Source organism: Anas acuta, chromosome 1, assembly GCF_963932015.1.
Source record: "Anas acuta chromosome 1, bAnaAcu1.1, whole genome shotgun sequence".
In the NCBI taxonomy this organism is placed as follows: Eukaryota; Metazoa; Chordata; class Aves; order Anseriformes; family Anatidae; genus Anas; species Anas acuta.
Window position 1 is genome coordinate 104,275,580 of NC_088979.1, and position 12,329 is coordinate 104,287,908.

General features: G+C 36.8%; 1 long non-coding RNA gene across 1 annotated transcript in view; it reads left to right on the plus strand.

The window, feature by feature from the left end:
• Window positions 1-12,329, plus strand: part of LOC137860629 (uncharacterized) — a 35,591-nt gene that overhangs the window by 15,474 nt on the left and 7,788 nt on the right. The window contains exon 5 of the long non-coding RNA XR_011099109.1: window positions 793-846. This is a non-coding gene — a long non-coding RNA (uncharacterized lncRNA). The remainder of the gene's footprint in view (window positions 1-792; window positions 847-12,329) is intronic.

The following is a 12,329-nucleotide window of genomic DNA, read 5'->3' on the forward strand; positions in this document are numbered from 1 at the left end:
TTGTTTGTTTGTTTGTTTAATTTTGTTTTATATCAGTTTTTAGATAGATAGATAGATAGATATTTGGACAGGGCATCCTTTTTCCATTATACAGAATTAAGAAAGAAACTATTTCATCAATTTTCATTGAGGCAATTATTAGGCTCTGCAGCTAAATAGTGTGAGGCAGAAAGCTTTTCACAGAAAACAAAAGACAGATATTGAAACAGAGTTAATAATGCTCTACAACATGATCCAGCATTTTCTGAAGTTCCTAACATTGTTGGTTACAGATTGAGTACAGTGGTTCCTAGGATCTACGGATAGCAACATACTGATCCATAAAGTCTATGTGAAGTCTCAATAGACTTTTTATCAACAGTAGTTATAAGACTTTCTTTTTATTGATAATATTACCAAAATTTTGGGTAAACATGGATCAATTCTTACTTGGCAATGCAGTGGTGTCTGTGATAAGATTAGGAATCTGAAGGGCACTCTCTGCATCAGAATATTTGGTAAGGAAGGTGACACTGAGTTAATAACTCTTCTCAGTTTGTGATGAAGATTATTAAAAATGAAGGGGAATGTAGAAAGACAGAGACAGTTTAATCTGAAGTATTGAGGGGGAAGGAAAATGTGTTTACCACCTGTGGTTCAGGGTAGGGAAGCACACTCAGAGATAGCTGAGAGCATGAGATTAGTGAATGCAGTGATATCTAGGGAATTTTAATTTGTATAATTTATTCAGTCATTAAGAAGGAGGACTAGAGTTTTATGTAGAACTCATTTTTATATCTGTATGTGTTACAGGCAACTCTGCAAGGAAAATCTTCAGACTGAATTTTATTAACTAAAATGGATATGGTAAGTACCACAATCATTAGGATGGATTTTGGATACAAATACAGGTGTATTAACATGTAAATGGTCCAATTTAATACAATCAAAAATGTATTAAGTAAAATAGATTGGCAATGTTTATGAGCAGAGAAGTCTGAGGACAAAAAAAAAAAAAAAAAGGCAAAAAGATCTGGAGGATATGCTGCAAAGTAGAAACTGAAATATAAATTATTTAAAAATACTGTGGATGAGTGATAAGTTGTTAAGTTATCACAAGTAACAACAGAACAGTTGAAAATTACATGGAGTCAAAAGCTTTGGCACAGATATAATGTCACTGGAAACAAAAAACAAAAAACAGGGAAATGTAAAAAAGAGCATTTGAAGAACAAAATAGAAAAATGAGTCACTGTTGCCTACCCTGGAGGAATGACTCTGAGGAAAATATCCCTGTGAAGGAGTTGGCCCCTGTGGGGTTAAGGAAAATTATTAAAAAGAGTAAAAACATAATAAATGCAAAAAAAATTTAAACCTCTTCCTTTTCAAGAACATAGAATCCTGTTCCCATAACCCCTTCATTACAGCAGTGTTTTTGAGTTACTGTCTTCCTTAGATATATTATAAAATACCAAAGGAAAGGACTTATTCTTTAAAGTGTAGTAGCTGAATACTAATGGAGCAGCACTCTACAGTGTCTATCCCAGTGAGAATCCTCTTTGCATAGAGCTGTTAGACTGCTGGAGATGAAAACACCAAAAATGTGATTCATGTGGTAAGGACACTCTTCTCCCCAAGAAAAGGGGAGGGAAGTTCATCCAATTATTTGTGGCAATGAACACAAGAGAGAAAAAGTTGAGAGAAAAGTATAAGCAAATGGAAGAGATTGCGTGTCTTTTCCAATCAATTTTTGAGTCAGCAACGTGCCCTTGCCACAAAGAAAGCTAATGGTATTCTTGACTACATTAGACAAAGTATTGCCACCAGGTCTAGGGAAGTGATCCTCCCCCTCAATGCTGGTGAGTACTGGGTTCAGTGTTGGACTCCCTGGTACATAAGAGACATGGACATACTGGAGAGTCCAGTGAAGGGCTACCAAGATGATGAAGAGACTAGAGCATCTCTCATATGAGGGAAAGGCTGAGAGAACTGAGACTGCTCAGCCTGGAGAAGAGGTGGCTCATCAATGATGAGTGATCTTATCAATACATATTTTGCCCATATTTAAACTGCTTTATTAGTGGTGGACACAACAGAAAAATTTTAAATGCCTTTTTTTTTATTTGTTTTTGTTTCTTTGTTTGTTTGTTTTTTCCTTTTCTTGACTGCACCAGCACACAATCTAATAAGATACAGTGTCCAGAGAAAAAACTCAGGAGGTAGATGAATTGGTTCAATTTCTAATCATTTTCAAAATAGGGCAAACTATTAAGTTAGAGGGATATTCTTGAGAAGAGCACAAACTCTTCCTCGTTTCCTCTAGCTGTTGTGGCCAGAGGTGTATTTGGGAAGATAACAAATCTTGGGGTTTTCTGTGCATTAGACTTTTCTAACTTCTTGGACAGCACATCACAGTTAGTTTAAATGAAGTATTATTAACTGCAACACTGTTTATGTTAGAAAGAGACAGTACACAATAATGTGTTTCAGTGGGTTGACTGAGAACTACAAGGCTTGTTACAGGCAATAGGTAAGAACACACTATAGTTAAAGCAACACAACCTCACCCTCCCCCACCACCCCCCTCAAAAAAAAAAAAAAACAACCAAAAAATGAAAACAAAAAACAAAAAAAAAGCAACAACAAAATTACACCTTCAAATCCATTCACTTTCAGGGCAATGAAAATCTTCAACGCTGATGAGATTACTTAGAATAGTAACATAAACTGAATAATCAGCTTATTAACAATAGTTTTAGAAGCAGAAACCTTTTAGTGAACATAAAGATGTTGCGAAAGGTCTTCACACCAAAAAAGGAACAATTGGAAAGGTCAAGAAAGTGCTATTACTAAGTACTCTCCACCTCATCCATAATCAGTAATAAAATAGAAAAATGTGTACTGTGTTGGATAATTGTGCAAGCATCTTGGCAGAAATGTCATGGTAATGCTGAAATCAAAGCATATTTATCACAGATTTTCCTTTAATCTTATGGGAAGCATATTAGCTGAAACATTGTAAGAGAAAGAGTAGGCTTTTTCTGTTATGACAGTAAGCATGGGCATATTCTGTACAAAAGTATTAGGTGTTTGGTATTTTAGAAGGAATTTTATAAGTAGGAAATATAGCCAATGAGTAAACTCTGCATGATTAAAAGTGAATTGAGAGACAGCGGGAGAAAGATCTCATTTGAAAGAGAGCAAGGGAGGTTGTTTATCATGCTGAGTTTAATTGTTAATCCAGATGAAAATTATGGAAACTTGCTTTGCCTTTTGTACTGTAAGTTTTAGTTTCTTTTTCAAGGAAATAAGAAAAAAATTTCTTGAATGTGAATTTTTAAGGTTTTAATGCTCTGAGGACAACCACTACCATTCACAGAATTACTAAAGCACCCTTACAGCAACGTTAATCACATTTGTTTGCTTCATTTACACTTTTACTATCTATGTCATTCAGTTTATATCTGCACTGTATCTGATCAGCAGGCAGTGACCCGAGACTGTGCCCTGGATGTGACTCCCTCCTGCACAGGCAGGCGAGGTGGGGAACTCTCACTAGCACAACCATTCCCTGAAGCCAGCAAGGTCATGGATGTTTGTCTTGACTTCAGCCAGGCTTTTAACACTTACCAATGTGTAGAAATACCTGATGAGGGGAGTAAAGAAGACAGAGCCAGACTATTGTCAGTGGTGCCCAGTAACAGGAGAAGAGGCAATTGGCACAAACGGAAAAACACACAAGTCCATTTAACCATAAGAAAACACTTTGTTATTCTGAAGGTGGTTCAACTCTGGAGCAGGTCGTCCAGAGCAATTATTGAGACACCATCTTCAGCAATAGAAACTCTGAACCCAAGTCACCACAACCATAAGCATCCTGCTGTAGGTGATGCTGCTCTGAAGAAGGGGTTGGAATCTAGTCCCTGGTTTCAGTCCCTGTGAGTCTGTGATTCTGTAATACTGCAGAGACGTAATGATTCAAATATCTTTTGTTTCTACCTTTGGGAGGCTCATAATCTCCTGGAGAAAATGCCTTGGGAAATATGTATATATACACATTTAAACCTTTTTCATGTAAAGTTCATTTTCATAATTAATTTTAATTATTAAAAAGAATTTATGCATAAATGAAATAAGCTATGTGCAGTCAAAGAGAGAATCTATGTTTTTAAGAGCTGGAAAGATGTCTAAGAATTCACATGTCTAAAAGTTTCCATGCTGTCATTGCAATAAATTAAGTTTCTAATTAAACACATGCTCACATACACACTCTTGGATGGGAATGCCGTGCTTGATCAATAGCCCTAGGCTACATGGTAGCAGGCAGAATTATAGCAAATGGAACTGGATGAATCAGTTTACTTAATGACCACAATATGATTTATTTCATTGGTGGGAAAGAGGGGAGGAAGACATCAAACTGCTAAAAATACTACCTGAGCAAATTAAGATATGATCTTACAGGAGATACGTTCCCAAGGGATCCCATGTGAGTGCAGCAGATCAGAGCTCAGATTATTCTTAAAGAAGCATACTTGATGAAAGTGTCTCAGCTAATCTGCATTCAGCTTGTTTTCCATTTGTAATTGAGAAGACTTTTTGATTATTTTTTAATGTAGTTAGCTTAACCATGGACAATTACTGCTGACTGAATCAGCACATTTACAGAGTGTCAGGATTTTGCCAGTTGTAGGAGTTTGTGGAAGCCAAAAAGGGATGGGAGATCAAAAATGAGTGGGAGGTCAAAAAGGGGTGGGTGGCTGAAAAGAGGTGAGATTCTGGGACAAAAATAGAGGACAAAAAATATCTGAGGCCAGAAATGTATGGAAAGTAAAAAAAAGTGTGGGAAGTCAAAAAGACATAGGAAAGGCAGAGGCTGAAAAGGGCTGAGAAGCCATAAGAAAAGTGGAGGCCACAAGGTTTGGATGTGACCAAAAAGAGGTAGCAAGTTGAGAGAGAAATGGAGACTGAAAAAAGGTGGCAGAGCAAAAGAAGACGAGAAGCCAAGATAAAAGTCGAGGCCGAAAAAGGAGGGGTGAGGTAAAAAAGGGGCATGAGGTTGAGATTTAAGTAGATGCTGAGAAGATGTGAGAGGCTAAAAAGAGGTGGAAGGCAGAAAGAAAAATAGAGGCCAAAAAAGCTTGGGAGACAAAAAGACATGCAGGTCTGAGAGAAAAGTAGAGGCTGAAAAGAGCTGGGGAGGGCCAAAAGGGGTGGGGAGTTCAGAGAAATATAGAGGTTGAAAACAAGATGGAGGCCAAAGTGGGGTGGGATGCTGAAAAGTGGGTGGGATGGTGAGAGAAAAATAGAGGCTGAGAAGAAGGCCAGGGCAGTCTGAAAAGGGGTGGGAGGCCAAAAAGATGTTGGGAGGCTCAGAGGAATTTTTAGGCCCAAAATGGGAGGGAGTCCAAAAAGGGCTGGGAGATCCAAAAGTGGTGGGACGCTGGAAGAAAAGTATAGGTCAAAAAGGGGGGGGGGGGGGGGGGGGGGGGCTGAAATGTAAGAGTCTGAAGACAGGTGGGAAGACAAAAAAGAGCAAGGATCTGAGAAAAAAGTAGATAAGAACAGGGGTAGGAGGATGAAAAAGGAGAGGGAGGATGTGAAAAAATAAAGCTAAAGTGAGGCTGAATGAGCTAAAGTGACCCAAAAAGAGTTTGCAAAGATTTAATGTGTAGCAGGAGAAAAAACATTCCCCATCACCCACAAAAACACGTACACATATATACGAATTCCGGTGCTGGTTATTGGAAATGTTCCTTCATTTTCTCTTTTCTCCTACTTATTTATTGGCAAAAAAATGCAGAAACTGAATATAAATCAGGTCTTGACTTTCTCTATAATTGTGCTTTTCAAAGTAGATAATTAAATTTCTGCCTCTTTGGGAAAAGGTCAGCATGTTGGGGTAACAAATACTCGTATCTCTAGGGCATTTGGCCTTATTAGCCATGAATCACTGTTTCATAAGCTTGAAGCCTTGGCTAGAATCCATCTAGCCTAAAATACTTTGAAAACCTATGAATTAGCTGAGATCCACTTTAATAGTTCAGCTTTATTACTGATTAACCTGGATATGCCCTGGTTTGTTATGTTGTAATTCAGAAACTAACACTATTGCTATTGTCTAGACATATATTGTACGTATGGTGCTGCTTCTCCATTACTCTAGGAATTTGTTGCTATGCTGATCACTTGTTTTGTACACAGGTTAAGGCTGTACATAGGCTAAAGAGGTTACTGAAGAAACCTTTGAGAGGCTGATGGTTGACTTAATCTTCATCTACACATTAAGGAACTTAAATCAAGGAGAGCCTGCATTTAGTTAATGCTGGAGAGCTTAGACACAAGTTGACAGGCATACTGTAATGTACTTTGTGGAGAACCAAACACAACAACCTGAAGAGAAGTGTGTGTGTTTCTTTTATATTTTTTTATTCTTTATTTTCTAGTGATCTAAATTCATAATTAAGATTTGTAGTCATATTTTTAACTTATTTTAAAAATGGCAGTGGTGACCAGAGTTGCTTTTTATTCCACCTGTATTTTTAGAATGAAATACCATAAACAGCATCTATGCTCTTGTCTCAGGTTAGATCTATGAAATCTCTCCATGTCTTTTCATGTCTGCTTAAGCTGGCACCAGGCTGGGACTTGACTATCTGTGCCATTACAGCACATCCAGCATTAACCAAGGGGTCCGGAAGACTGGAGTAGTGCTGTGCCTGGAGGTCAAGAGCATCCTGCTGGCCCAGTTCAAAACATGGTGACAAAGGCACGGCACCATAAGTCTATGTCAGCACGCCCTTCCTCATCTCAAGTGCTCAGAACTATCATTAGCTATCCCTACTTGTAAAGTTTAGACAGTCAATGCCCCCATCTCATCTGCATTCTTAACCTCAGAAGGTCACTGCGTCTCTTAGATTTCTGCTAATAAAGACCCTGAGACATGATACTATCTGATTAATAGGAGACCGTGCTTAGCTTTATTTAAAGTCTGCTGGAACTGAGAGACTAAACAGTCCCCACAAGTAGCTAACATCTAAGCTATATAGTCATATTTCTGTCAGTTCACCCTCTCTTTCTGGTCTACTGAATATAGAATGATAATATTAAATTTAATATTAAAGTGGAGTAATCACAATAGGAGGGCATGAGAGCAACTGCTCTCACATAAGTCTGTAGTATAGTGATTCAAACCCCAACCTTGAAGGTGAGAGAAGTGGGTTCAAAGCCCTTTAAAGAAATAAACTGAAGCAGGGAGCATTAAACTTACATGTGTGAGACTTGTTTTATACAGGCTTTCATTATTAAATATGACAGTAACAGATAGTTCATATAAGGGACTAAATACTTTTGGTAATAAAAAACAAAAAAAAAATGTGAGTAGTAGGTAGTCATACAAAGAAAACAGATGTTAGAAATACATCAAATTACAACTCCAGCACAGGTATATTCTATTTTTTTATTATTTTTTTTTTACTATTATTTATTTTATTCTCTGTTATTTGCCATTGATCTTCAGACCACATAAAGCAAAATCATTCCATAGTAATTTCATATTTTTTCATATTCTGCCAAAGAGATGACAAAATGTATTGAGACTCTGGTAATAGCTAAGTGTGACTTTATCCGAACACTTTAAATGATCTTAGTTTATTACATTAACTGTGACATAAACGTTGCCTGAAAGAATGCAGGTCTCCTCTGGGGAGCAGATGAAATACTGAGGTGCTTTTAAGAGAAGTGTTTGCATGTGTAATTTCACTGAGGAAAAAAAAAACAAAAAACAAAAAACAAAAAACAAACAAACAACAACAACAACAACAAATCAAACAAACAACAACAAAAAAAAAACACCACCTTGCATTAACTAGTGTAGATAGATCAATGTAGGAAAACAAAAGTTGGTGCAAGTCAGATGATTCCTGGAGTTTGACGTCCAGTATGGAAAAGTGTCTAGAACCAATTGCTTCAGAAAATGGGGCAAGAAAACCTACAGTAAGATGCTGTATGGTAAAAGGTCTAGTCTTCTCTTCCAACTGGCAACAATTTCACTATTTCAATTCAATTTCAATTGAATTTAATTATTTTTTTTTCAGTTCAATAGTTGCCCCTTCTTTATGTCTAAGGAGACAGCACTAAGAAGTGCTTGATGTATACTCTATATAATTTACTATTTTGTATGTTTTTATTAGTTCTCCTGTAATTTGTCTCTGCTCATAGATTAATGCTCTCCATGTATCTTTCCCAGGAGGAAAATAGAAATGGATTTTTCAATTTAAAGAAGCAAACAAAACAAAATCTTCCCCTGTTAAGACAGCACTGAAAGTACACATAACTGATACCAAGTAAATGGAGTTTAAAAAAATAATTATCTTGACTCCATTTCTATGGCTGGAGAGCGTTCAGTATACACAAGTAATTATATATATATTTATGTACTTTTAAATGTAGTTTGTTATTATTATTGTTGTTGTTTGTTTGTTTTGTTTTTTATTTGGAATATATCTTGAAGACTCTTGATAACCCCCATCAAAACTCTTATGTTTGAATATTGTACAGTAAGATTTGCAAGACAGAATTTTTCCTACTGAAAAAAAACTTTACACAGCTGAATAGGGAAGAAACAGAAAAGAGATGTTTAAAGACATCCCTAGCAATACATAATTGTCTTTCAATACTGTTAATTTAATATTTAGCATGCTCTGATACCAAACTGTGTGATGCTTTCATTTGAAAGTATATAGCAATATATTAAACTTCTTGCCGCTATCCATTTCCCCTCACATTTACTTAGTACGATGTTGTATGGAAGAAACAAGAGGCCCTTGTGATCAATGGTTCTATAACAGTGCTGGAAAAGAGAGGGAATAATGGCATCTACCACACTATTTTTTTGGTGGATTTAAGGAAATGAAGAAGGAAAAGACAATTGCCTGCCACAGTTTAAAAGAGCTGTTTTCATATTTTCACACGGGCTTCCTATCTGTGTAGGCGACAGCAAACTCAGAAATGAATTGCATTATAAGATTATGGTTTGTTAAAAATAAAGAATCAACAGTTATAAATCCAAAGATTTTTTTTTTCTATTATCTGAATGCTAGTTCTTTATTTTAAGAAAGCTATATTCTTTTGTTATTTAGGTGCTGGAAACACTTCTAGAACAGTAGTATTTTCACGGTCCCATTTTCATATAGTCTTCTCATTTAAAGGTTTACATGTATATTTTAAGCTTGATTTTTATCTTTTCCACCGTCCACCAACATTTAAGGTGTTAAATTATTCTTAAGACAAAAGCCATAATTTTCCATTTTGACTTTTCAAGTATCCCTCTGAAGGGTACCTTGAAGAAATTGTAGAATCTAGGATATTTTTCCAAACCCACGTCTGTTTTTTGGATTATCCTTCAAGGCTCCATTGTGCTAAGGTAGCCAATGTTCTTTAATGACTTTCTGAAATACCTCCAGGGAACTGAAATTGCTTTTTCATGTCTGAGCATTCAAAGTACCAGTTCCTTGTCCTATTGCCCTTATTGTGGGATAGGTTTTTGACAAAGGCTGTCAAGGCAGCATTGTCTATGGTATCAGAAAAGGCAGTGTAAAAGCTGTCAGAGTTTTGATCCCATTGGATATGGGCATTTGTACTATCTTGGGGGTAGGGGGAGTATATTTCTTCAGTGTAGCCTTCATCTTAATGGAGTGCGATAGATTATGAATGCTTGCCCTTCATTCATTATTGCACAGATTTTTTCCCTTTGTCCTTTGTGACAGCAGCAGAAACTGTTTACATAAGAAAATAATGGGAAAGCATTCATGAATTTGTATCTATTTAGTGCAGTAAGTCCTCTTATTATTAGGATGCAATAATATTAGACATAAAGCTATAGCTATGCTTACTTCTGCAATCTTATAACAGGCTAGAAATGATTTTTGTGTCTTGCATAATTCCATCATTTGCCTTGTATGTGGCACAGGGCTGAAACCACAGAAAAGCTTGGACACTGAAATGTTCAGCAATATGGCCTCAGTGTTGAGAAATCTTGTTAATATAGGGGAATTCACAGGTATGGCTTCTGTTCCAAGGCTGCTTGTGCAGTCCTGAAACACACATGTGGCAAATCAGACATCTGAGAATGTGACTCACCTCAGACACTGTAAGAATAAGGCAATTGGGAATTGTTGCAAATAAGGTTATGTTCTGTACTTGCTCCCTTGCTGGGGTTTTGGAGTTTCATTGCAGGATCAGGACTCTATTTTGTGGTCCACCTAATTCCATGGAAGTAGGAGTCTAATTCTAACCCTTCCTAATAGAACACAGAGGGAAGATACAGCTTTCCCTGTCAGTCTACTAATAAAAGCATTCATTCTAAATATAGGAGATACAGGAAAACAGGTTTTGCTATCATCAAATGTGTGACTCTTCTATTTGGCCTTAAAGCATTCCTTCAGTCTACTCTAGCACACATTGGTGTATCAACCTTGGCCACATCTTCACCATCGTATTAAACTTGTCTTATGGTCAGTTATTGTTTTCTGTGAAGAATCAATTATTTTATGCACAATGAAACAATTTCAGCAGGGGACCTGCCTCACATGCATTCTCCTGAACCAGCCCAGGTCAGAAAACAGGGCTTGTAAAATCTGCTTGTCATGCTGTCTGAGGTAGGTCAACATATTCAGGAGGAGATTCTGTGAGTCCACACTTCTATTTTCTCCCCTTGGCTTTGAAACACAAGGCACAGGTTCTGTTTTTCAGGTAAGCCAAAATGTTAGGTTAAAATACTGTGCTTGTAGCAAGCTGACTCAGCTTGATCTGTCCAAAGACGAGACCATCTGCTGCTACTGATGCAGTCAAGGCAACCATGGTAAAAAATATTGCTTCCAAACTCCATACAGAGAATGGTAAGTATTTGAGAGGAGTGATACGTAGGGGATCAAGAACATTACTAATGATAAGTGCTTGTATCGTCACCTTCTCTTGCAACCTTAACAGGAGAAGTGCTGGTCCTAACAAATCAAGGATATTTTGGTGTGACCTGGCTGGAGTAGCTGTAGGAGTGGCATGCTGACACTTTTGTGCCATAGAGTGTCCCAGTTTTTATTAGGGTCTGTGGCATGAGGAACAGAAGCCCAGTCCATTTTTTCAGTCTAACTGAAAAAAAATATATTTTTTTCAGGACAAAAATATATTTTTTTACTGGACAAGTAGAAAATGTATTCAGATAGTAGAAAGTTAATCAAATAGTCTTATTGAGAAAACAATACAAATGCCTTAGATCATGAATAAAATGCTCTGTTGCTATACTGTTGGGTAAAAGAATGTGGGTAAAAAAACTAGATTTTGTATGATCATATTTCTGATCTTGAAAGTGTGAATTGTTTTGATGAATTGGGCTGTACAAGCAATACAGGCAGAGAAATTCCATATTTATGGACACTGGAAGGCCTTTGCTTATCAGTGCTTCAAAATTTGGGTGATTGATTAAGCCAAAGTTTAGGGATGTGCAGTTCACCTTAAGAAGAGACTGCAGTATGTTGAAGCCCATCTGAAAGAGGTAGTTTCAAGGGCAGCTACAGCATTCACTGCCACACATTACCAAACCTATTATGCTAGGATGCAAGCAGTCTAGGCAAATTTTCTCTTAAAAATTGATTCCCTTTTGGACTAACAATATTTGGGGAATAGGTATTAGAAATTTTTGTAATCCCATCTTCAAGCATAGGTAGTTTGCCTGGGTTTTTGCTCCTGAAACACTATTTTGGATTTATACTTTAGTGAACAACAGTTATGATCAATAGTCCCACTGAATCAAGAGAGATGAATCTGTATTTAAAGGAATAGGAGTAGGAAAAGGAATAGGATTCTCCATTACTTTCCGTGTATCAGGGCAGACAAATCTGTGGCTTTAAATTGTTTTGTCACAGACCAAGGAACAGAACAGGAGTCAGAATCTGCTACTCCAAATTCATTCCCGTTTCATACCTTCCATACAAATTTTAATTAATATTTTAAACCACCTAAAGATAAATGAAACAAACCATGTATTTTAAGTAAATAAATGCATACAGTATGGGAATATACAATTGTCTGTTTTAAGAGGAAGCAGATGTCTCATTGTAGTATGTTATTTTGTTATTTACAGAACAGCTAGCTTGTACCGCAGTATCTCTTCATCTCCAGAATTTCTCTTCCAAGATTATGTATAGGCTCTGCCTTAGTTGTAATATTTTAATTCATCACCACATATTTAGCAAACTCCTTCTTTTATCACTTGATGACAGACGAGATTTTTTTCTCTGACATTTATTGCTTTTTAAACTGTATTTCTGGTTGGGTGCCAGATTTCTCCAAAA